Source organism: Pseudorca crassidens, chromosome 11 (assembly GCF_039906515.1).
Source record: "Pseudorca crassidens isolate mPseCra1 chromosome 11, mPseCra1.hap1, whole genome shotgun sequence".
Lineage (NCBI taxonomy): Eukaryota > Metazoa > Chordata > Mammalia > Artiodactyla > Delphinidae > Pseudorca > Pseudorca crassidens.
In genome coordinates, this window is record NC_090306.1 from 3,135,092 (window position 1) to 3,159,852 (window position 24,761).

At 45.7% G+C, this 24,761-nt stretch overlaps 1 protein-coding gene and 1 long non-coding RNA gene across 2 annotated transcripts in view; both read right to left on the reverse strand.

Moving 5' to 3' along the window:
* The window catches only part of DDX11 (DEAD/H-box helicase 11), a 93,233-nt gene that overhangs the window by 42,983 nt on the left and 25,489 nt on the right, over window positions 1–24,761 (reverse strand). The gene's annotated exons all lie outside the window — the stretch shown is intronic.
* LOC137202735 (uncharacterized) lies at window positions 2,092–4,994 on the reverse strand. The gene is made up of 3 exons (XR_010932759.1): window positions 4,132–4,994; window positions 3,462–3,529; window positions 2,092–2,260 (listed from the first exon to the last, which is right to left on the reverse strand). It is a non-coding gene; the product is annotated as an uncharacterized lncRNA (long non-coding RNA).

Consider the following 24,761-nt stretch of genomic DNA (forward strand, 5'->3'; position numbering starts at 1 on the left):
GATTCAGACCCAAGTTTTAGAATGTTTTTCTGAAACTAAATTAGAATGGACCCCAGGTTATCCCAACAGCATGTCCCCTACTTCCCTGAGGGAGCGGTAGGGCTGGAGTTTCTGCTGCTGCACCGTGTACAGTCCACAGCTCTGACCTGCAATCTCAACAGACGCAGGCAAGCACATCAGGCCCACGGGTCTCACCCGACTTGAGGACACAGAAAAGAAAGACTGAATGCCAGGTGCCGTGGGTCTGCCCCCTCCCGCCCCTCCCCCACCGAGTCCTCCCTGTTGTCACATGAAACTACCTGAAGGTCGAAGGACACGCTTCCAGAGTTGTTCCTGTCACTTGGGTTTATCCCCAGTCCCCAGAAATTAGGATGGAAGCCGTTTGTCTTAGGATGAGAAACTAAGTTTTATTGACAAATGTATATGCTGACAGCCAACAATCCCCTAGGGAGATAAAGGACAGGAAACCCTGTATCTGCTAAGATCAAAACTGTCTCCTTGGCTACCCTGGTGGTGCAGTGATTAAGAATCCGCCTGCCGTTGCAGGGGACATGGGTTTGAGCCCTGGTCCGGGAAGATCCCACATGCCACGGAGCAACTAAGCCCACGTGCCACAACTACTGAGCCTGCGCTCTAGAGCCCGCGAGCCACAACTACTGAGCCCGTGTGCCACAACTACTGAGCCTGTGCTCCAGAGCCTGCGAGTCACAACTACTTAGCCCATGTGCCACAACTACTGAGCCCGCATGCCTAGAGCCCGTGCTCCGTAACAAGAGAAGCCACTGCAGTCAGAAGCCCGAACACTGCCACGAAGAGTAGCCCCCACTCGCCGCAACTAGAGGAAGCCGGCGCACAGCAGTGAAGACCCAATGAGGCCAAAAATAAATAAATAAAATGAATTTTTTAAAAAAAATTATAAAAATATGGTTTCTCAGACTCCACTCCAGATGTGCTATTCGGGGTCCTCACTCCCCAAGCAAACTGCATTCTCAGAGGGCAGAGTTAGTATCTTTCAGAGAGAGTGCCATGTCTCCACAGGACACCACAGTGCTGCTCACAGAAAAGGCTCTGAAAATAGGTAGAAGCCACCTGTCTGCTTTGCAAACCGATCTCAGGCTTTGAAGAGCCTGAATGTAATGGATGGGCAGCGGTCTGAGGCCACAGCTGGCTTTGTAAGGGTGCCTTACCCCTCTCCTCATCCCCAGCCCCCTCTCCCTCTCCATTTTATATGACCTCAAGGTCTTGGGAAAGCCCTCCCAGCGCAAACACTCAGCCTTCCTGCTCACTGGTTTGAGATCCTCCTGGATCAGGATAATAATTGTGCATATAAATATATATATATATACATATATCCCCATATCCCCTCCCTCTTGAGCCTCCCTCCCACCCTCCCTATCCCACTCTTCTAGGTCATCACAAAGCTGATCTCCCTGTGCTGTGCAGCAGCTTCCCACTAGCCATCCATTTTACATTTGGTAGTGTATTATGTCCATGCCACTCGCTCCCTTCGTCCCAGCTTCCCCTTCCCCCCCCCCCCCCGGTGTCCTCAGGGCCATTCTCTACGTCTGCGTCTTTATTCCTGCCCTGCCCCTAGTAGAACTTTGATAGCTTTAGGGTTTACATTTAAGTATGATTCATTTTGAGTTAATTTTTGTACATGGTGCGAGGTATGGATTGAAGTGCATCCTTCCATGTGTAGACATCCAAATGTTCCAGCACCATTTGTTGAAAGAGACTAACCTTTCTCCAAAGAACTGTCTTTTCACCTTTGCCAAAGATCAGTTGACAGTACATGTGTAGCTACATCTATCTCTGGATTCTCTATTCAGTTCCATTGATCCATTTGTCTTTCTTGATGCCAATATCACACTGTCTTCATTGTTGTAGTTTTATGTCTTTCTTCTTTTTCTAAACTGTTTTGGGTATGTTGGGTCTTTTGCATTTCCATTTCCATATGAATTCTAGAATCAGCTTGTTAATTCCTATATTTAAAAAAAATCCTGCTGGAATTTTGATTAGGATTGCATTGAATGTATAGATCAACTTGGGAAGAACTGATATCTTATCCATATTGAATCTTCTGATCCATGAATACTACATGTATTTCCATTTATTTAGGTCTTCTTTTTTTTTTTTATTTTTTTATTTAGGTCTTCTTTATCTCAGCAATGATTGGTAGTCACCAATGTACATGTGTCTCCTATCTTCTCTTCAGATTTGTTCCTAAGTATTTCATATTTTACACAGATGATCACGTTGCCTGTGAATAAAGACAATAGTTATACTTCTTTTCTGATTTGTATGCCTGTTATGTCAAGTTGTTTGATATGTTCAACTCGTACTGATCATGTACTTTTACTTACTAATCATCTACTTGTTCCATCAATAATTGAAAGAGGGGTGCTGAAATCTCTGATTGTAATTATGGATTTGTCTCTTTCTCCTTATAGTTCTATTGATTTTTGCTTTATATATTTTGAAGCTCTGTTATTAGGTACATAAACATTGTCATGTGCTCTTAATGCATTGACCACTTTACCATTATAAAATAACATTCTTTATACTTGATGATATTCTTTGCTCTGAAATCTACTTTGTCTGATATTAATATAGCCAAAACAGCCATTTTGTTGAAAGGGTTAACATGGTATATCTTTTTTTTTTTTAACCTTTTTATTTGTAACCTATTTGTATCTTTATCTTTGAAGTGTATTTTCTGTAGGTAGTATATAGGTGGGTCTTGCTTTTTTTTTTTTTTTTTGCGATATGCGGGCCTCTCACTGTTGCGGCCTCCCCCGTTGCGGAGCACAGGCTCCGGACGCGCAGGCTCAGTAGTTGTGGCTCACGGGCCCAGCCACTCCGCGGCATGTGGGATCTTCCCGGACCGGGGCACGAACCTGTGTCCCCTGCATCAGCAGGTGGACTCTCAACCACTGCGTCACCAGGGAAGCCCCTTGCTTTTTTATCCATCTGACAATCTCTGGTTTTTAATTGTGGTATTTAAACCATTTACATCTAATGTGATTATGTATGGTTAGGCTTAAATCTATCATCTTGCTATTTGTTTTCTATTGGTACCAATTCTTTGTTCCCCTTTCCTTCTCTTTCTGCCTTCTTTTGAATTCACTGGGTATTTTTTATAATTCTGTTATAGCCTTTGTTGGCTTGTTAGCTATAACTCTTTGTTATTTTAGTGGCTGCTGTAGGTTGCTAAAGATAGTAAATATCTTTAACGTTAGAGTCCAAGATGATGGCATAGGTGGATCCTGAACTCATTTCCTCCCACAGACACACCAAACCTACAGCTACACATGGATCATTTCCCTGTGAAAACTAGATGAACTGCTCTCCACAACAAAGGCTTAAAAAGGCCACATTGAGACAGGTAGGAGAGGCAGAGACACAGTCCCACAAAAAAACCCATTCCTGACACAGGGACACACAATGGAGAGGGATCTCACCAGAGAGGTGCTTCTCTTGAAGGAGCGAGGGGTTGGTTCCCCACATCAGGCACCACAACCTCTGGGATCTGCACCAGAGAGAAGAGCCCCCAAAATGTCTGGCTTAGAAAACCAACAAGGCCAATGTCCAAAGGACCCAAAGTGCTGTGGGAAACTAAGATACCCCTCCTAAAGGTCCTCCCTTGTCCCAAAACCCAGCAAAAAAGACAGTTTAAAAAGTACCTAGACCATGTATGAAGGAGATTCATTTGCTAATCTACAAACACTGGCTGGAGGGACAGTCAAAATGCTCCCTGAAAACAGAGCCATTACTGCACCCTCAACCTACCTGCTGGCCCAGGCATGTGAGCTCGGACACCACACCCTCCCCCACCTTTCTGAGATGCGGGGGTGGCAGGGTGAGTGTTTGCCGCCCTATCCTGCTGCCTTGCTGAAGCTGGACAGTGCAGATGGTGGCAGCACTACCCTGCCCCTGGCTGGGGCTGGTGAACACAGGCACACAGGCAAGGTGCTCTCCTGCTGCCTTGCTGAAGCCCCCGGGCACCTGCAGAAGTCATCTTCCTGCTGCCTTGCTGAAGCCAATGAGTGTGCCTCACCCGTTTCACCCTGCAGCTACCTTGCTAAAGCCAGTGGGCACGTGCAATCCACACAGGGGAGGTCCTTTGATCACCTGGCTTGGTGGCCAAGAGGGCTGGCATTCCTGAGCTTCATGGGGGTGTAACAGTTAGAAAGACAGCTCATGCCAGGCCTCCACTCCCAGGGCACTGCACAGACAGCAGACTAAAACACAAGCCCAGTCTTTCTGTGAAAAAAAGATTTACTTACCCTGGAGCTTAGCCTGAGGGACAGGCTTCATATTTCTCACACATCTAGAGGCTAAGGAGTCAATCCCAGGGAACGTAAGCAGGGAGACGCCATCCTTACACAATCCCTTGGCCTTGCTACAGCTCAACAAGACCTCCTGGAAAGGAGCTTATATACTATTTTTGCAACTGTCGCCCAAGGAACACCTCTAGATCTCCTGGCATCCAAGAAGCCTGAAACTAGGTGCTAAGTGAGATTCCCCTTGGATTACTGACAGATCTTGGCACACCATCAACAATAGGGGCGTATAATAAATCAGGCAGTTTGCATAATCACAAAGGTTCGAGAGACAACAAAGAGAGAGGGCTGAGTTGAACAAAAAGGGTCATCACATACACAAGTCCACTCCTTTAAGACAGAGAGGTAGCTGCAACCCCTAATACATAGAAACAAACACAGAGAATCAAGCAAAATGAGTAAACAGAGATATGTTCCAAACCAAAGAACAAGACAAAACCTCAGAAAAAGCCCTTAGTGATACAGAGGTGAGCAATCTATCTAATGAAGAATTCAAAGTAATGGTCATAAAGATACTCACCAAACTCAGAGGAATGAGTGAACACAGTGAGAACGTCAATAGAGATAGAAAACATAAGAAAGTACCAAACAGGAATCACAGAGCTGAAGCATACAATAACTGAACTGCAAAATACATGAGAGGGGTTCACAGCAGACTGGATAGTAGAACGGCGCAGCAAGCTGGAAGATAAAGCCATGGAACTCACCTAGACAGAGCAGCAAAGAGAAAAAAGAATTTAAAAAAACGAAGACAACGTAAGGGACCTCTAAGTGGAATAAGATTCACACTATTGGGGTCACAGATGGAGGAGAGAGAGAGAAAGAGCAGAAATGTTAGTTGAAGAAATAATGGCTGAAGACGTCCCTAACCTAGGGAAGGAAACGGACATCCAGGTACAGGAGGCCCAGAGACTCCCCAATATGATGAACCCAAAGAGAGCCACGCCAACACACATTACTATGAAAACATCTTTAACTTATCCCAGGCAACTGCAATATTGTAAGACTTTATGTGCAGCGAGTAAAAGTGTATTTACACTACACCACGCACTATTTTTGTCATACATTTTATTTCTACATGTTATAAACTCCACACTACATGTTAGAATTTGTTTAGCCAGTTTTTTGTTTTTGTTTTTGTTTTGCGGTAAGCGGGCCTCTCACTGTTGCGGCCCCTCCCGTCGCGGAGCACAGGCTCCGGACGCGCAGGCTCAGCGGCCATGGCTCACGGGCCCAGCCGCTCCGCGGCATGTGGGATCTTCCCGGACCGGGGCACCAACCCATGTCCCCTGCATCAGCAGGCGGACTCTCAACCACTGCGCCACCAGGGAAGCCCTCCCCACCACTCTTGAATGGGGGGCTTCTATTCCGCCTTCTCTCTCCATCTCTGCTTCCAAGTCTTCTCCCCAGCCTCACAGTCTCCCATGCCCTAATATGCCCTACTGAGCCATTCCTGGTCTCCTGGGTTCCCATCAGCCCACAGGGATCCTGGCTTGCCCCCCTCCCCCAAACACGCCCACGACTGAACTTAGTGGAGATGTCCAGTGAGAGCTGGGAGGATGAAGCTAGTCCAGAGTCCACACAGCGCCCCCTGCTGCCCCGTCCTCTTCTCCCACTAACCCTGGCCGAGGCTCAGTTTCCCCACGGCGACCGAGAGGCTCCTTGGGGGCAGGTCGTGCAGATGCAATCTGTCCCACAGCTTGACAATGACATTCCTGGAGACTGGGACCCCAGCGCCATTAGGACTGAAGTACACATCCCCTCCAAGTCTCCCTCTGGCTTCTATAAAAGGAAAGACTGACTATTCCAAGGCTAATCCCCAAGGTGAACCCCCCAGCTTCTGAGAACCAGCTTTGGTCAATAAGTGATTCTCTTCTATCCAGAGGGCAAGAATTCACCTACCTCATCCTACCACCCCATCCAACACATACCTTCAAATGATGGTGGGCAAGAGCCTCCTAGAGCGTGCAAGAGGACAGACAGACAAGAAGTGTGCAAAGTCACTGCAGTGTGTGCTGGGGTGGGAGCGGGGATTAGGGTTTCCAGGGCGCAGAGCTTCCTCTGCAGCAGTAAGTGAACCATCAGGAAGGTGGGTAGGTTGTAGAAGCCACTTTGGAAAGTCCCTGGTAGATCAGGGGTCTTGATCAGAAGTCAGGCATGCCAAGGAAGGCCGGGAAACTGGAAGAAAGACACCTCCTAGGTAGGCAGTTAACCAAGAAAACAAGACACCAGATGAACCCAGTGTCAGAAAAGCAAGTACAAAAGCATGTGGATAGGCAGGTGGATGTCATGAATGCTTAGTGTAAAGGTGCACTAGCAGACAGGTGGGTGGATTCGTAAATAGATCGAGACAATTCGTTGAGTTGCAACAACAAAGGTGACGAAGGTGACTGCCTAAAACATCCCAGGAGGAGGGTTTGGACACAGTCTGAGGACCAGGTAAACTCTGAGGGCCAACACCCCAAATCCTTCCCCACTTTCCATCTCATTCCTCCCGCCTCACCCCTTCCCTTCATTCCTGTATCTTCAACTCTGCCTACATCACAGCTCCTGAGAGATGCTCCGGGTACAAGACACGAGCTCTAGCAAACTGTTTAGAAACTTGAGATACTCATATCCCAGGTCCCACCTAGCTATCAGACGTCATCATCCACCAGAGAGGAACTCCAGGGCTGGGGTCCTTTCTTCCCCCACAGCTCCCAACCCAGAGGCACGAGCTCGTCACCATCGATGGCTGTCACCTTCTGGCATAATGGAGGTGCCGTCTCGTCACTTAGGATTTTGACTTCCAGCAACTTGAGGGCTCGTAAGATATTGTCTGCTGACAACTATAGGAGAGAGGGGGCTTGGGAAGGAAAGAAAGTTGAAGAATGGAGATGATGCAGAGAAAAACGATCCCTGGTAGAGAAGGGAAGAGGAGCAGTGAATCTAGGGAGAGGACTGAAGCTGGACTGGGGGTGCGGGGGGGAAGGAATGGCTCAAATTAGGGACACGGGAGCCAGACGTGGAGCTGTGAATGGACGGTACCACGTAGTGCTCTGCTGACTGGAAATTCTTCCCGCCCTCCTGGCACAAGGGGACCGCGCCCAACCAGCTACCTCCATGGAGGTGGTCCTACCCGGCTGGAAGCCAGGAAGATGTCTGAGGTGTCCTCACCTGACCAGCAACCTGGAGCGCCTCCATAACGTTCTTTCCTGAGACATCACATTTCATGTCCCTTTCAGTGGGCTCTGAGGAACCTACCATAACTATAAATATCTCTGCAAGGTATAAGCTCCTGATTCAGACCGTGCCCTCCCTAGCAATTTATCCTTAGGCGATTCACTTCCCTCCTGGAGACTCTATTTCTGCATATGTAAAATAAGCATAATAAAACTTAACATGAGAACCAAAAGAGACCAGATACATCCTACTAGGTATCAACTTGCAAGATCTCATCCTGCCCTTTGGATCACATCTTTCCCCTTGAGATCATAAAGTGCCTTCTATGCGGGAGCGCTGGAGAGAGAGTTGGGGGCCGGGGTGTGGTGAGGGGGGTACAGTGCTCGTCCGTAAGGTTATGAAAATCTCTTTCTGGCTTACTTCACTCTGACACAGGGCTGGGAAGGGGAGGGTGGGACGAACTGGGCGATGAGGATTGACATACATACACTACCAGGCGTAAAATAGGTAGCTGGTGAGAACACGCTATAAGGCAGAGGAAGCTCTGCTCCGGTGCTCTGTGACTACCTAGATGGGTGGGATGGGGAGGGAGGTCCGAGAGGGAGGGGATATAGGTATACGTATAGCTGATTCACTTCATTGTACAGTAGACACTAACACAACGTTGTAAAGCAATTATACTCCAATTTTTTAAAAAAGTGATTTAAGCCAGGAAAAAAAAAGATTATGAAAAACTGCTCACTATAAACTACAGTTACCTATACCCATAGCCTTGGTTAATAGTGATAGGAAAAACAGGAAACAAAAAAATGGAAAGTTGATTTAGTCTGGGCTCAGTTTACTACCAGCACAGATTGTTTAGTTATTTATTTAGATATTCTGGTTTATCTTCACTAAAGACACGCCTTATTATTACTCACCTGTATAATGATTATCACTGTACTCACAGCAGCAGCAGCAGTAGTAGGAGCTCCCTCATAGGGTCGTTAGGAGCATTACATGAGACAATATATATAGAACAGTGCCTGGCATATAGTAAGAACTCAATAAATATTGATTTTTTTTTTTTTTTTTTGGCCACACCACGCAGCATGCGGGATCTTAGTTCCCCGACCAGGAATCAAACCCGAGCCCCCTGCAGTGGAAGAGCAGAGTCCTAATCATTGGACCTCCAGGGAAGTCCCTCATCAATAATTTCTACTAAACATCTAAAGAAAACATAATGCCAATTATACACAAATTCTTCCATTAAATAAAAAAAGAACATTCCTCAACCCATTTTATGAGATTAGCATAATCTTAATACTGAAGCTTAAAAAAGATTGTACAAGAAAGGAAAATTAAGGCCAATCTTTCTCATGACTATAGATGTGAAAATCTTTTCTAAAAATAGAAAACTAAGTCCAGCAACAATATATAAAAATGACAGCAGATCACAAGGTCTGCATAAAAAAAGAAAAGCAATTTAAACCACACCCAGGGTGCTAAGTGCCCAAGCAGGATGTTTGCCTGCAACAGGGGTTCAGGTGGGTGAACACTGCCTGAGATTTCTGACACCAGCTTTAGTGACCCCAGAGAGAGCCTTGGCCGCCCTCGGCCTCCCCAGGGGACCCTCCAAGACCAGCAGGAAGAGTTTACTCAGATAAATACTCCCCGATATGTCCGCCACCAGCATTTATGACCCCAGAGAGAGCCACAGCTGCCCCCCCCGACTGCCCCAGGAGACCCTCCAAGGTCAGCAATATATGGAAATAGTAACTATACCAAAAACAAATTATTTATTTATTTATTTTTTTAATAATTTATTTTTAAAATGAGTAAAGCAGAAGCAGAGCCAGAGGACTTCATAAGTGAGATTGAAAAGGAACAGTCAGCCAGGATAGGGTAGAAACAATATGAAATGCAGCTGTGGATCCAAAAGAATTTGGAGGAAGAAAATGTGATCATTTCAAATAGGTCAAATAAGCTAATACTTGAAATGTTTCTTTTTATCTTTATAACTGCAAATAATGTCTAATGCAAAACGGTTTTAAAACAAATCACATATAAGAACAAAGTAGCAGAGAAGAAGTAGCAGTACCAATGCCAAAACTATGGATTCACTTTCATTAGGCAAGAACACATCACCAGTCTCTCAGGAATATGATGGGAAGGGAGGATTTCAGGATGCTTGCACTAAGTGGGTTCAGCTCATTTCCAAGCCTGGAAAGGAGTTAAATTTAATCTATACCAAGAAAAAAAAAAAGAAAGAAAAAGAAGATGAAGGAAGAGAAGAGGAGAAGAAGAAAAAGACGAGACTTTGGGGCCAGAACTAAATTAACTACGATTTATATAATTTTACTGATACTAATAGTGCCTTCATAAATTTCACACTAAAATCAAAAAAACCCAAAAAAGCAAAACCCACACCAAGATTCCAAGAGGGAGGGGGTATATGTATACGTATAGCTGATTCACTTTGTTATACAGCAGAAACTAACACAACACTGTAAAGCAATTATACTCTAATAAAGATGTTAAAAAAAAAAGTGGTTGGGGACTTCCCTGGTGGCGCAGTGGTTAAGAATCCGTCTGCCAATGCAGGGGACACGGGTTCGAGCCCTGGTCTGGGAAGATCCCACATGACGCGGAGCAACTAAGCCTGTGCGCCACAACTACACAACCCGCGCGCCTAGAGCCCGTGCTCCACAACAAGAGAAGGCACTACAATGAGAAGCCCGCTCACCGCAACGAAGAGTAGCCCCCGCTCAGTGCAACTGGAGAAAGCCTGTGCGCAGCAACGAAGACCCAATGCAGCCAAAAAAAAAAAAGAAAGAAAAACTGGTTGCCATTGAAGGATACGAAACAACTCTTCATTTGAAAAATGGTAAATAAAAAGAACAAATGAAGCAATTATCCAGCCTTTTCTATATAATTGTACCACAGGGTAACAAAATAGCTTACATAAGGGGCAGTATCTCTTTAGAGAAGTATGCCAACTAGTAAGTGAAGAAGGAATGATACAGTAATAATACCATTTTTCAATCCATAATTAATTAACACACACACACTAAAAGCCAGCCCAGACATTACTTACCTCCTGTTGGAAGAATCTGGCATAATCTTTGCTGCCCCCTCCCCATCTAACCTACAGCCCGTGAAGCCTTTAGATCAAGCTGCTAATTTACAGTAAATCAGGAGCGAACAGAGGCACACGTGAAACTTCATGGTATCATCAGCAAAGCCCAACATACGGGGAAACAACCCAGTTTCTTCAATAAATAAATTGCGAGGAAGAAAAAAAAGAGAGAGGAAGGCAGAAAGCTGTAGATCAAGGAAAGCTAAGAGACACTCACGTGACCACTGGGACCACAAGCCCACGGTCACGGCGCACTACTACACACACGTGACCTCACGTGACCACTGGGACCACAAGCCCACGGTCACGGCGCGCTACTACACACACGTGACCTCACGTGACCACTGGGACCACAAGCCCACGGTCACGGCGCGCTACTACACACACGTGACCTCACGTGACCACTGGGACCACAAGCCCACGGTCACGGCGCGCTACTACACACACGTGACCTCACGTGACCACTGGGACCACAAGCCCACGGTCACGGCGCGCTACTACACACACGTGACCTCACGTGACCACTGGGACCACAAGCCCACGGTCACGGCACGCTACTACACACACGTGACCTCACGTGACCACTGGGACCACAAGCCCACGGTCACGGCGCGCTACTACACACACGTGACCTCACGTGACCACTGGGACCACAAGCCCACGGTCACGGCGCGCTACTACACACACGTGACCTCACGTGACCACTGGGACCACAAGCCCACGGTCACGGCGCGCTACTACACACACGTGACCTCACGTGACCACTGGGACCACAAGCCCACGGTCACGGCGCGCTACTACACACACGTGACCTCACGTGACCACTGGGACCACAAGCCCACGGCCACGGCGCACTACTACACACACGTGACCAAGCAGAGTTCCAGCACCTGAGATGGACGTTAGCTTTTGGAGATGCGGCTTCGGAGCACGGCCTTACCTTCTCAGCACATACAGACCAGGCCAGGCCTGAACCACGTCCCAGAAAACTGCCTGCCACAGCGTACAGCGGGGCTTCCCAAACCTTTTCCACAGAGAGAGGAAACGTTTCAGACTTTGCAGGCCATGCGGTCTCTGTTGCAACTGTCCATCTTGACAGTGCAACCCCTGACAATACATAAATGAAGCAGCTCGGCTGTGCTCTCAGAATACAGGACTCGGCCTTCCGGGCTGTAGTTTACCAACTGCTGCCCTGGAGCTTGGAGCCTCTTCCCAGAGCCTCAGTGACCGACCGATCCAGACGCAGACCAGCTCCAGCTCCTTCCAGAAACCCAAGCCTCACCTGTCAAAGACTAAGAAGGCTCCTCCAGACGTACAGCCCCTCCAGGCCTGAGGGTCCGTCCACCCACTGGAGGCCTGGTGGACTGAGTCCCTGCCTTACCTTGTGAGCGGTGAATCCATCTGGCCCCCAGCCACTGTCCTTGCTCGCCACCCTCCAGGCATCCACACTTCCCCACACCCTCTTGCCTTTGCTCTGACCGTGTCCTCTCCCAAGCGGGGTGCTCACCTCCCGGTCAGCTCACATGTCAATGTCACCTCTTGAGAGGTTTACCCTGGTCCCCGACAATCTGTTACATTCTTCTGTTTTCCCTTCTGCGTAGCACTTATCGCTGTCTGAAATGATCGTATTTGTTTACTGTATGTCTCCTCCCACTCCTCCCAGGACTTCCCTGGTGGTCCAGTGGTTAGGACTCTGCGCTTTCACTGCCGTGGGCCCGGGTTCAATCCCTGGTCAGGGAACTAAGATCCCAGAAGCTTGGCAGCAAGGCCAAAAAAAACGTTAAGTCCCCTGAGCTCAGGAGGCTTGCCCATCTTGGTCACTGCTGTACTGCTGGCCTGGAGCAGGTTCTCAGTCCATATTCATTACATAGAACGAATGAATGAATGAGTGGTCTCCCTGCTCTGTGCCTCCTCTCCCTGACCTACCCCTCCACCTCCACCCCTCTCAAACCCTCCACCAGGGCTTTGGAAGGCCTCCCCACTATGCCAGCTTCCCTCCATCCTCAACCCTTCCCCACAGGCACTTTTATCTCCTTTTTTTTTTTTTAGCGTGGAGTCTTAACCACTGGGCCACCAGGGAAGTCCCAAGAGTGGACTTTTTAAAAGTGCTTATCTGATTGTGTTACTTTCCTGGTTAAACCCCTGTGACGGCTTCCTGTTTCCACCACGACTCTGGCCCAGGCTCCTCGGCACGGCAGCCAGGGACCCCTCCATGGTCCCAGTTACCGAGTCTTCCTGACCCTCCCCAGCACCCTCTGTTCCAGCTAAGCTGGCCATAGAGGGTCAGGTTCACCTGGTTCTGAAACACGAGGGAAGGGGGCAGGGCGCAACCTTTAAAAGAATGACACAGCCATTGAGGTTACTACATAAACCAGTTAGAACCGATTAGGCCCAAGATGGCGGAAGATTAGACTTCCAGTGGACCTCGAGCCTCATTATACGCGCATTGTAACACATTGGCAACTAAATGACATGCGCACCAGCACCATGACAGTTCTGAGGCCGACCATAAATGGCCCAAAAGTGGGCGGTGGCCCAACTCCTGGAAATCCCCGCCCCTTCCCCCAAATAGTTGGAATGACCCTCCCACTCGTTGGCCTATGAAATTACCCAGCCCATAAAAACCAGCCACCCCATACTTCAGGGTCTCTTGCCTTCTGAGGTGGCCCACACTCTGTAGACTGTGTTTTTCCCAGGGCCAGTCTTGCCTTTTGAGATGGACCACACTCTGTCTATGGAATGTGTATCTCTCTAAATAAATCCACTTCTTACCTACCACTTTGTCCCTCACTGAATTCTTTCTGCCGTGAGAACCTGAGCTTTGTTAAGTCCTGAGACCAGGTATGCGATTTCAATTAAAAGACAGTGGATTCAAGTCCCAGTCTGAGTCTTGGCTAGGTTGGAGTCCCGGCCCATGGGTTGAAATCCCATCTGAGTCCTGCGGTTTCAGTTCCGCTTCCTCGGATGCCCTTCCTGGAGGCCGTGTACCCTGCAAAAAAACTATCCTCTTGCAACACTCCATTCAAGCATCTTCTCCTATGAGGCTTCTCCTGGGGCCCCTTCTCTCCCCACCCCTCCTTGGGAGTCTGGAGTTCCGGGGGGAGCCTTCTGCCTGAGCGCCTCACCGCACTGTTCGGCACTTCGTGTGTTTCTGTGGCTGACTCACTCTTTTAGACCACGGATTCCTCCAGAGAGGGGAGTCAGCTTGGCATCCCCAGCGCCCAGCGCAGAGCCTGGCACCTAGTGGGCACTCAGTGGCCTTTGGAAAAGTGACGCAATCCTAGATCGAGCTGAGGGTGCACCTGTGGGAAGGGGAGGTGACTGCTGCCCTCTCCTGGCAATGAGAGGCACTGTCTGGACCACAGACGCCTTCCCTCCCCTCCCCCCCACCCCGCCCGAAAAAAAAGGAGGAAGCGGAGGCAGAAAAATGAGTTGGAGACTGGGGGTGCTGCTGAGCTGTCTAAAGAGACAAATTGGGCTGACGTGTTGGTGGGACACCTGTGGGCTCCTACTGTCCCCATGTCCGTGCAAGCCAGGGTGCAGAACCGGGGCGGTGCCTCAAAAGGAGGTCCGTCTCTTCAACAAGTGCTGCTGGGAAGCTGGACGGCTGTCTGTAAATCAATGAAGTTACAACACACCCTCACACCATGCACAGAAATAAACCCAAATGGCTTACAGACTTAAACATAAGACAGGACACCATAAAACTCCTAGAAGAAAGCATAGGCAAAACATTCTCTGACATAAATCGTACCAATGTGCTCTTAGGCCAGTCTCCCAAGGCAATAGAAATAAAAACAAAAATAAACAAATGGGACCTAATCAAACTTACAAGCTTTTGCGCAACAAAGGAAACCACAAAAAAAAAAAAGAAAAGACAACCAATGGAATGGAAAAAAATATTTGCAAATGATGTGACTGACATGGGCTTAATCTCCAAAATATACAAACAGCTCATACAGCTCAACAACAACAGAACAACCAACCCAATCAAAAAACGGGCAGAAGATCTTAATAGACATTCCTCCAAAGAAGACATACAGATGGCCAGTAGGCACATGAAAAGATGCTCAACATCACTAATTATTAGAGAAATGCAAATCAAAACCACAATGAGGTACCACCTATCACTGGTCAGAATGGCCATCATCAAAAAGTCTAAAAAAAAAAAAAGTCTACAAATAACAAATGCTGGAGAGGGTGTGGAGAAAATGGAACCCTCCTGCACTGCTGGAGGGAATGTTAGTTGGTGCAGCCACTACGGAAAACAGTATGGAGGTTCCTCAGAAAACTAAAAATAGAGCTACCATATGACCCGGCAATCCCACTCATGGGCATATGCCCAGACAAAATTGTAATTCAAAAAGATACATGCATCCTTATGTTCATAGCAGCACTATTCACAATAGCCAAGGCATGGAAACAACCTAAATGTCCATCGGCAGATGAACGGATAAAGAAGATGTGGTACATATATACAATACTACTCAGTGGCTGAATACTACTCAGCCATAAAAATGAATGAAATAATGCCATTTGCAGCAACATGGGTGGGCCTAGAGATTATCATACTAAGTGAAGTAAGTAAGAAAGAGAAAGACAAATACCATGTGATATAACTTATCTTTGGAATCTAAAAATGGCACAAATGAACCTATCTACAAAAGAGAAATAGACTCACAGGCACAGAGATCAGACTTGTGGTTGCCAAGGGGGAAAGGTGGGAGAGAGGGATGGACTGGGAGTTTGGGGTTAGTAGATGCAAACTATTATATTTAGAATGGATATAAAACAAGGTCCTACCGTAGAGCACAGGGAACTATATCCAATCTCCTGGGATAAACCATAATGGAAAAGAGTATTTTTTAAAAAGCATGTATATATGTGTATAACTGAGCCCCTTTGCTGTACAGCAGAGATTAGCACAACACTGTAAATCAACTACACTTCAATTTAAAAAAAAAGAAAAAACTGGCAGAACACAGATATACCACAATAAAAACATTTCATGTCATCACAAAAAAAAAAAAAGAGGTCAATTCTTTAGGGTGGGCTGGCCTCCCCCCACTAAACTGCAAACTCTTTGGATTGTATCATATTTGTTTCTCGGTCTGTCCTGTTGCCGTTGTTGTTGTTTTTACTATTACTGCTGCTTTCATTTATTTTAGTAGGTGGCCACTAATTTTTTCCTCCGTTGTTGTAAAACATGTATTTGGTTCTTGTGTATAAAAGAGACTGAGGGCTTCCCTGGTGGCGCAGTGGTTGAGAGTCCGCCTGCCGATGCAGGGGACACGGGTTCGTGCCCCGGTCCGGGAAGATCCCACATGCCGCGGAGCGGCTGGGCCCGTGAGCCGTGGCCGCTGAGCCTGCGCGTCGAGATCCCACATGCCGCGGAGCGGCTGGGCCCGTGAGCCGTGGCCGCTGAGCCTGCGCGTCCGGAGCCTGTGCTCCGCAATGGGAGAGGCCACAACAGTGAGAGGCCCGCGTACAGCAAAAAAAAAAAAAAAAAAAAAGGGACTGAATTTGACCACCAGCCTCTCCTGATTTTAACTCAGCTTCCTACTGGTAGCAAGTCGGCTTTGATGTCTTGGGTTTCTCAGCTTTCTGCCCAAATCCAAAAGCCAGTTGGGATTCCCCCCCAACCCCTCCCCCGCCCCCCCCCCCGCCCCCGTCCCCACCTTCCACGAGTCATGGGACATCTTGTGGCCCCTCCTGGCAAGGAAAAGCATGACCTCAGCTCCCCTTGGGGCTGCAGGTCTAATTGTGTATATTTTCATACACGGAAAAGGGTCTAACACCCACATAAGAAATGGATTTGGGGAAGGAGCTTGGGACTGGGGAGACAGAGGCTTGTGAGTGACAAGCTCTGAGATAGGTGGCCACCTGCGGAGAAACGCCACCTATTGTTCATCTTGAGGTCCTGCATGTTTATCACACAAGGTACTCAGCAAACATATGACATCCATTGACATATTGAGATGAGAGGAAACCAAGAAAGCAAAAGGGACTAAGGAGCTAAGGCGCATCTTTTTAGAGTGTAAAAAATTTGAGCTTCCTGATAGGTTTGCCCTAAATTTAGGAATCCACCCCACTGGAAAGGACATGCCTTTTTCAACTAACAAAGGATCTCTCCTGGGCTTCCAAAGACGTGCTCCTTGTCTCCCATTCAGCTCCAGTCCACTCATCCTTTCCCTGAAGAGTGTACTGTCTTCCAGTGGTCTACAATATGTTTAGTGAGACACGACACAAACGAAGAAAGATTGCTCTCTGTCCTCAAGAAGTCTGTAATCTCACTGGAAGACAAGGCATCCATCTGCACTTTTTTTTTTTTTTTTTTTTGCCATGTAGCTTTTGGGATTTTAGTTCCCCGACTAGGGATTGAACCCAGGGCCTTGGCAGTGAGAGCATGAAGTCCTAACCACTGGACCGCCAGGGAATTCCTGACACACCTGCTGCTCCAGAATGATGAGAGAACCAGGGACTGAATAATGAAACGGTAAACTGACAATCCCTGGGCCCTGAAAATGTGCAGGTTAGGAAATAAGGGTTCTCGGGGAAGGCGTCCTGGAGCGGGGTGGGTTTGAACTGCCCTAGGCTAGGTGGAAGTAGCAAAGAGAAGAAAATTCCTTGTCCAGGGGTCTGGAGGCATCCTGAGTCCCAGGGATGGGGATCTCGGTCACAGCTCCAGAGGTGGGGAGATGTGGGCGTGAAGCAGACAGCCAGCCAGCCCACCTGCCCACTGTTGAGAGCTGGGCCAGGGCAGGGGCAGCAAGGAACACAGCCACGTACCTTACCTTTCCAGCTCCCAGACACCAGTATGCTTTTCCCCCTTTGCAAAAGGCCCCCCTCCAACGAACCCCTTGCCTTTTCATGCCAATAAATCACATGCCTGTGCAGAGGGATACAGTGAAGGGCTGACCAGGACACCTCAAAATGCTATCAGTGAGTCCAGCGCCAGTTTGGAGATTGAGGGGTAGGACACGCTGAGCCAGAGGGTCTCTAAGGGATGAGGTGGCCTTGACCTCCCAGATTCCCCACCCCTTATTAACAGAATCAGCCTTGCTTGAAGAACTGTAGAACGCTGCTCTAAACTAACAAGCAGCATGCCAGGTTGGTCTTCCCATCAGAACTGAGTGAAAGGGCTGGAGAGAGATGTTTTCCCCAAGGCTCGTTTCCTACCTGTCCAGCCACCCCTGCTGTGACTCAAAAACAGCCTACCTGCTCCAACACCTAAGTGGTTTCTTACCGTCTCAAGCCTAAGTTCCTCTGCTTCCAAAATCTAGTGCTCTCCACTAAATAATCTCATCTCCCATTCCTCCAGCCCGCTCTACTCCACCTAAGACTCCTCTGCTTCTGTACCGAGATGCTCATGTCCACCTTGGGCAGCTTCTCGTATTGCTCCCACCACCTGAAGCACCCTGCCCCCCCCCCGAACAATATGGCAGAAACAAGCAACACTGGACTTAGAGGCAGAAAAGCTAGCTTCAAACCACTCAATAAACACTGAGTGTCTGTATACTGCTACCGCTGCTATAACAAACTGTCACAAACTTGGAGGCTGAAAACAAAACGAATCAGTTTTCTTACAGTTATGGAGGTCAGAAGTCCAAAATCAGTCTCACCTGGGCTCAAATCAAGGTCTCAGCAGAGCTGTGCTCCTTCCAGAGGCCCCAGGGAGAATTTGTTTCCTTGCTTTTTCCAGCTTCTAGAGATTGCTCACGCTCCTTGGCTTGTGGGCCCACAGCACACACTCCTGCTTCCGCTGTCACATCTCCAGCTCTGGTGCTGACCCTCCTGCCTCCATCTCAGAAAGACACTTGTGGTTACACTGGACCCACCAGGGTAATTTCCCCAACTCAAGGTCCAAGCTACCGTATTCATAGCTTCTGCTGATTAGGGCATGAACATCTTTGGAGGGCCATTATTCAGTATAGCACAGTGCCATGCACACACACACCCCTCTTACATATCAATAAGAAAACAATCTGATTTTTTTATATAGGTAAAAGAGATGAACACAAAAGAAGATATATAAAATAGCAAATTAGGACACAAAAAGATGCTCAGCATCATTACCCATTAGGAAAATGCAAATTAAAACCACAATGAGAGAAAGTATTTGCAAATGATGTGACACACAAGGGCTTAATCTCCAAAATATGCAAACAGCTCATACAACTCAACAACAACACAAAAACAAACAGCCCAATCGAAAAATGGGCAGAAGATCTTAATAGACATTTCTCCAAAGAAGACATACAGATGGCCAGTAGGCACCTGAAAAGATGCTCAACAGCACTAATTACTAGAGAAATGCAAATCAAAACTACCGTGAGGAACCACCTCACACTGGTCAGAATGGCCATCATCAAAGAGTCTACAAATAACAAATGCTGGAGAGGGTGTGGATAAAAGGGAACACTTCTACACTGGGGGTGGGAATGTAAGTTACGGCAACCACTATGGAAAACAGTGTGGAGGTTCCTCAGAAAACTAAAAATAGAATTACCATATGATCCAGCAACCCCACTCCTGGACATATACCTGGACAAAACTATAATTCAAAAAGATACATGCACCCCTATATTCATAGCAGCACTATTTACAATAGCCAGAACATGGAAACAACCTAAACGTCCATCAACAGAGGGGTAGATAAAGAAGAAGTGGTACATATATGCAATGGAATATTACTAAGCCATAAAAAGGAATGAAACTGGGTCATTTGTAGAGACGTGGATGGACCTAGAGACTGTTGTACAGAGTGAAGTAAGTCAGAAAGAGAAAAACAAATATGGTATTTTAATGCATATATGTGGAATCTGAAAAAATTGGTATAGATGATCTTATATTTACAAAGCAGAAATAGAGACACAGATGTACAGAACAAACAGATGGACACCAAGAGGGAAGGAGGGGTGTGAGATTGGGATTGACCTATATACACTATTGACACTATGTAAAAAATAGATAACTAATGAGAACCTACTGTATAGCACAGGGAACTCTACTCAGTGCTCTGTGGTGACCTAAATGGGAAGGAAATCCGAAAAAGAGGAGATATATGTATAAGTAGAGCTGATTCACTTTGTTGTACAGTAGAAACTAACGCAATATTGTAAAGCGACTATACTTCAAAAAAATTTTTTTAAAAAAGAATGGATAAAGAAAATGTCATACATATATACAATGGAATACTACTCAGCCATAAAAAAGAATGAAATCATGCCATTTGCAGCAATATGGATGCAGCTGGAGATTATCATACTAAGGGAAGTAAGTCAGAAAGAGGAAGACAAATAACATGATATCACTCATATGTGAAAACTAAAATATGGCACAAATGAACCTATGAAACAGAAACAGACTCACAGACATAGAGATCAGACTTGTGGTTGCCAAGGGGGAGAGGGTGGGGGAGGGAAGGACTGGGAGTTTGGGATGAGCAGACGTAAACTATTATAGGTAGGATGGATAAACAACAAGGCCCTACTGTATAGCACAGGGAACTATAGTCAATATCCTGTGATAAACCAGAATGGAAAAGAATATTAAAAAAAGAATATATGTGTATGACTGAGTCACTTTGCTGTACAGCAGAGATTGGCACAATATTGTAAATCAACTATACTTCAATTAAAAATTAAATTAGGGGGTTTCCCTGGTGGCGCAGTGGTTGAGAGTCCGCTTGCCGATGCAGGGGACACGGGTTTGTGCCCCGGTCCGGGAAGATCCCACATGCCGCGGAGTGGCTGGGCCCGTGAGCCATGGCCGCTGGGCCTGCGCGTCCGAAGCCTGTGCTCCGCGACGGGAGAGGCCACAGCAGTGAGAGGCCCACGTACCGCAAAAAAAAAAAAAATTAAATTAAATTAAAAAAAATAAATAAAACCACAATGATATTTTACTGCATAACCCCTAGAATGGTTAAAAGACCAGTCAGTGTTGGCAGGGATGCAGGGCAAATGGAACTCTCATCCATTGCTGGTGGAAGTACAAAAGGGAACAACCAACTTAGAAAACAGCTTAGCAGTTCTTTATGAAGTCAAACATATAGTTACCATGGGACCTAGCAGTCCTGCTCCTAGGTATACACACAATATGAAAACATATCTCCAAAAAAAGATTTGTACAAGAATGTTCTAGCAGCTTTGTTCCTAGTAGCCACAAACTGGAAACAACCCAAAACCTCACCTGGTGAATAGATCATCAAACTGTGGTACATCCACACAACGTAATACTATTCAGTAATAAACAAAGAGCAAATTACCAATACAGACGACAACATACACACCACAACGTAGGTACAACTCAGAAGCATTATGCTAAGTGAGAGAAGCCAGACACAGAAGAGACATCCTGTGTAATTCTTTCACATGACATCCTAGAAAAGGCAAAACTATAAAAAGAGACGGATTAGTGGGTGCCAGGGCCCAGGGAGGAGGGTTGCTAGGGATTAACTGTGAAGGTGCGTAAGTGAACTTTGGGGGATAAATTTAGGAAACGTTCTACATCCTGACTGTTGTCGTGGTTGCATGGCTATGGGCGTTTGTCAAAACTCATTGAACTATCCGCTTAAAAGTGGTGGACTTAGCACATGTAAATTATACCTCAGTAGTGCTGATTTTAAAAATCACTTGCATGAGAGAAAGAAAAATTGGAGGATAGAAACGGGGAAAGGTAGGTGTTTTCAAGCAGCAGCTGAATGACCCAGGGAAAGGCACACCACAGAGAAGGACATGCGATGGGGCTGGAAGAAGCCACCGACAGGAGAAGCAGCTTTGTTCGCCTTGAGGTCCTGAGAGGGAGAGTGGCGGGTGTCACATATACACCTCTTTCTTTCATGAGTAAGAAACAGAACAGAAGAAAGAAAAAGAGCTAAAAAGCAGGCAGATCAACAAAACAATACTAGTGTCTAAAAGACCAATGGAAGTCCAGGAGCAGGTAAGATGTCTGCAGGAATTCTGAAAGCTTTACTCATGCCTAGAGATGAAGCTCTAGCCATTCTTTCAAACTCTTAAATACCTGTGAGCTAAGAAGGGGGTAAACCTACTGTACAGCACAGGGAACTCTACTCAATACCCTGTAATGACCTATATGGGAAAAGAATCTAAAAAAGAGCAGATATACGTATATGTATAATTGATTCACTTCACTGTACACCTGAAACTAACACAACATTGTAAGTCAACTATAGTCCAATAAAAATTAAGTCTAAAAAAGTGGGGTGGGGGATAGATGGGCAGAAAGTGGATTCGTGGTCGCCAAGGGCTGGGCGCTGAGGATGGTTGGGAGATGATAGCTAAAAGGTACAAGATTTCTTTACGGGGTGACGAAGATGTTCTACAATGGATTGTAGTGGTGGTTGCACAATTCTGTGAATATACGAAAAGCCACTGAATTGTACACTTTTGTCTGCACTGTGTGGCTTGCGGGATCTTAGTTCCCCGACCAGAGATCGAACCCAGACCTTAGCAGTGAAAGGGCTGAGTCCTAACCACTGGACCACCAGGGAATTCCCTGAATTCTACACTTTAAATGGGTGAATTATATGGTGTCTGAATTCTATCTCAGTAAGGCTGTTACCAAAAAGAAATCAATTGAATGTTTGTACAACAACTTGAATGTACTTAGTACCCCTGAATTATACACCTAAAAATGGTTAAAATGATAAATTTTATGTTATGTATATTTTACCACAATTAAAATAAATAAAAACAAATAAATCAAGTGCATTCTATATGCTGGCAATAAACAGTTAGAAAATAAACTTTCGAAAATAGCATTTATAAGAGCACCCAAACTGAGACACAGATGCAGAGAACAAATGTATGGATACCAAGCGGGGAAAACCGTGGTGGGGTAGGGATGGTGGTGTGCTGAATCGGGCGACTGGGATTGACATGTATACACTGATGTGTATAACATCGATGACTAATAAGAACCTGCAGTATAGAAAAAAAAAAAAAAAGAGCACCCAAACTAAAAAATACCTAGGAATGAATCTAATAAAAGATGCACAAGGCCTCTATACTGAAAAATATAAAACATAAAACATTGTGGAAAAAAATGAAAGAATACCAATAAAAATGGAAGAATAGATCATGTTCATGGACTGGAAGTCTCCATATTTTGAGATGTCAAATCTCCCTAATTTGATGTGTAAATTCAATGGAATCCCAGTCAGAATCCTAGATTTCTTTAACGACATTTACAAGGTGATTCTAAAATGTATACAGAAAATCAAAGAACCTAGAAGAGTCAAGGCAATCTTGAAACAGAAGGACAAAACTGGATTTCAAAACTTATTTTAAAGCTACAGCAACTAAGATGTCAAGTTATTGGCACAAGGATAATTAACAGACCAATGGAACAGAAGAGTCCACAACAGGGGCTTCCCTGATGGTGCAGTGGTTAAGAATCCACCTGTCAATGCAGGGGACACAGGTTTGATCCCTGGTCCGGGAAGATCCCAAATGCCGCAGAGCAACTAAGTCCATGTGCCACAACTACTGAGCCCATGTGCCACAACTGCTGAAGACCGCATGCCTAGAGACCGTGCTCCACAATAAGAGAAGCCACTGCAATGAGAAGCCCGCACACTACAATAAAGAGTAGCCCCCGCTCTCCGCAACTAGAGAAAGCCCGTGCGCAGCAACGAAGACCCAACGCAGCCAAAAAGATTGAATAAAATTTTTTTAAAAACATTAAAAAAAAAGAGTCCACAACAGGCATAAATATATGGTCACACATGATAGACGACAAAGGAGCCACCACAGTTCAGTGGGGAAAGGATAGTCTTTCAATAAATGGTACTGGGTCAATGTACATCCGTACGAAAAAAAATAAACCTCAATCCTGGCTCTATATGTAAATTTTAATCTGAGATGGATCATAGACCTAAATGTGAAAGTAAAACAAAAAAGCGTCCATTTTGAAAAGTAAAAACAAAAAAGAGAATATCTTCATGACCATGGAATAAGCAAAGATTTTTTTAAACAAGACACACATGAAAAATCACTAACCCAAGACTGAGAAGAAAGAAATAAAACTCTTTGTTCACAGATGACATGATCACCTATGTAGAAAATCCAAAAGCAAAATGAAATACTTAGGTATAGATCTAACAAAATATGTACAAGGATCTATATGAGGAAAACTACAGAACTTTGACGGAGGAAATCAAAGAACTAAATAAACGGAGAGATATTTCACGTTCATAGATATGAAGACTCAAAACTGTCAAGATGTCAGTTCTTCCAAACCTAGTGTATAGATTCAATACAATCCCAATCAAAATCCCAGCAAGTTATTTTGCTGATACTAACAAACTTCTAAAGTTTATCTGAAGAGGCAGAAGACCCAGAATAGCCAACACAATATTGAAGGAGAAGAGCAAGCTGGAGGATTAACCCTACCTGACTTTAAGACTTAGTATAAAGTGGCAGGAATCAAGACAACAGAATAGAAAAATAGATCATTGGAACAGAAAAGAGAGGCCAGAAACAGACCCACATAAATACAGTCAACTGATTTTTGACAAAGACAATACGGTGGAGCCAAGCTACTCTTTTCAACAAATGGTGCTGGAACTACCTGGACATCCACATGCAAAAACATGAATCTAGACAGATCTTACACTTTTCACAAAAATTAACTCAAAATAGATCACAGACCTAAATGTAAAATCCCGAACTATAAAACTCCTAGAAGATAACATAGGAGAAAACCTAGATGAACTTGAACTTGGCAATGATATTTTAGATACAACACCAAAGGCACAATCCATGAAAAAATGGATTGATAAGCTAGACTTCATTAAAATTAAAGATGTCGGAGACTTCCCTGGTGGTCTAGTGGTTAAGACTTCACCTTCCAATTCAGGGGGTGTGCGTTTGATCCCTGGTCAGGGAGCTAAGATCCTACATGCCTCACCACCAAAACACCAAAACGTAAAAAACAGAAGCAATATTGTAACAAATTCAATAAAGACTTTCAAAAAAAAGTCTGCTCTACAAGAGACAGTGTCAAGAAAGTAAAAAGATAAGCCAAAGACTGGGGGAAAATATTTGCAAAAGACACATCAGATAAAAGACTGTTATCCAAAATATACAAAGAACACTTAAGACCCAACAGTAGGG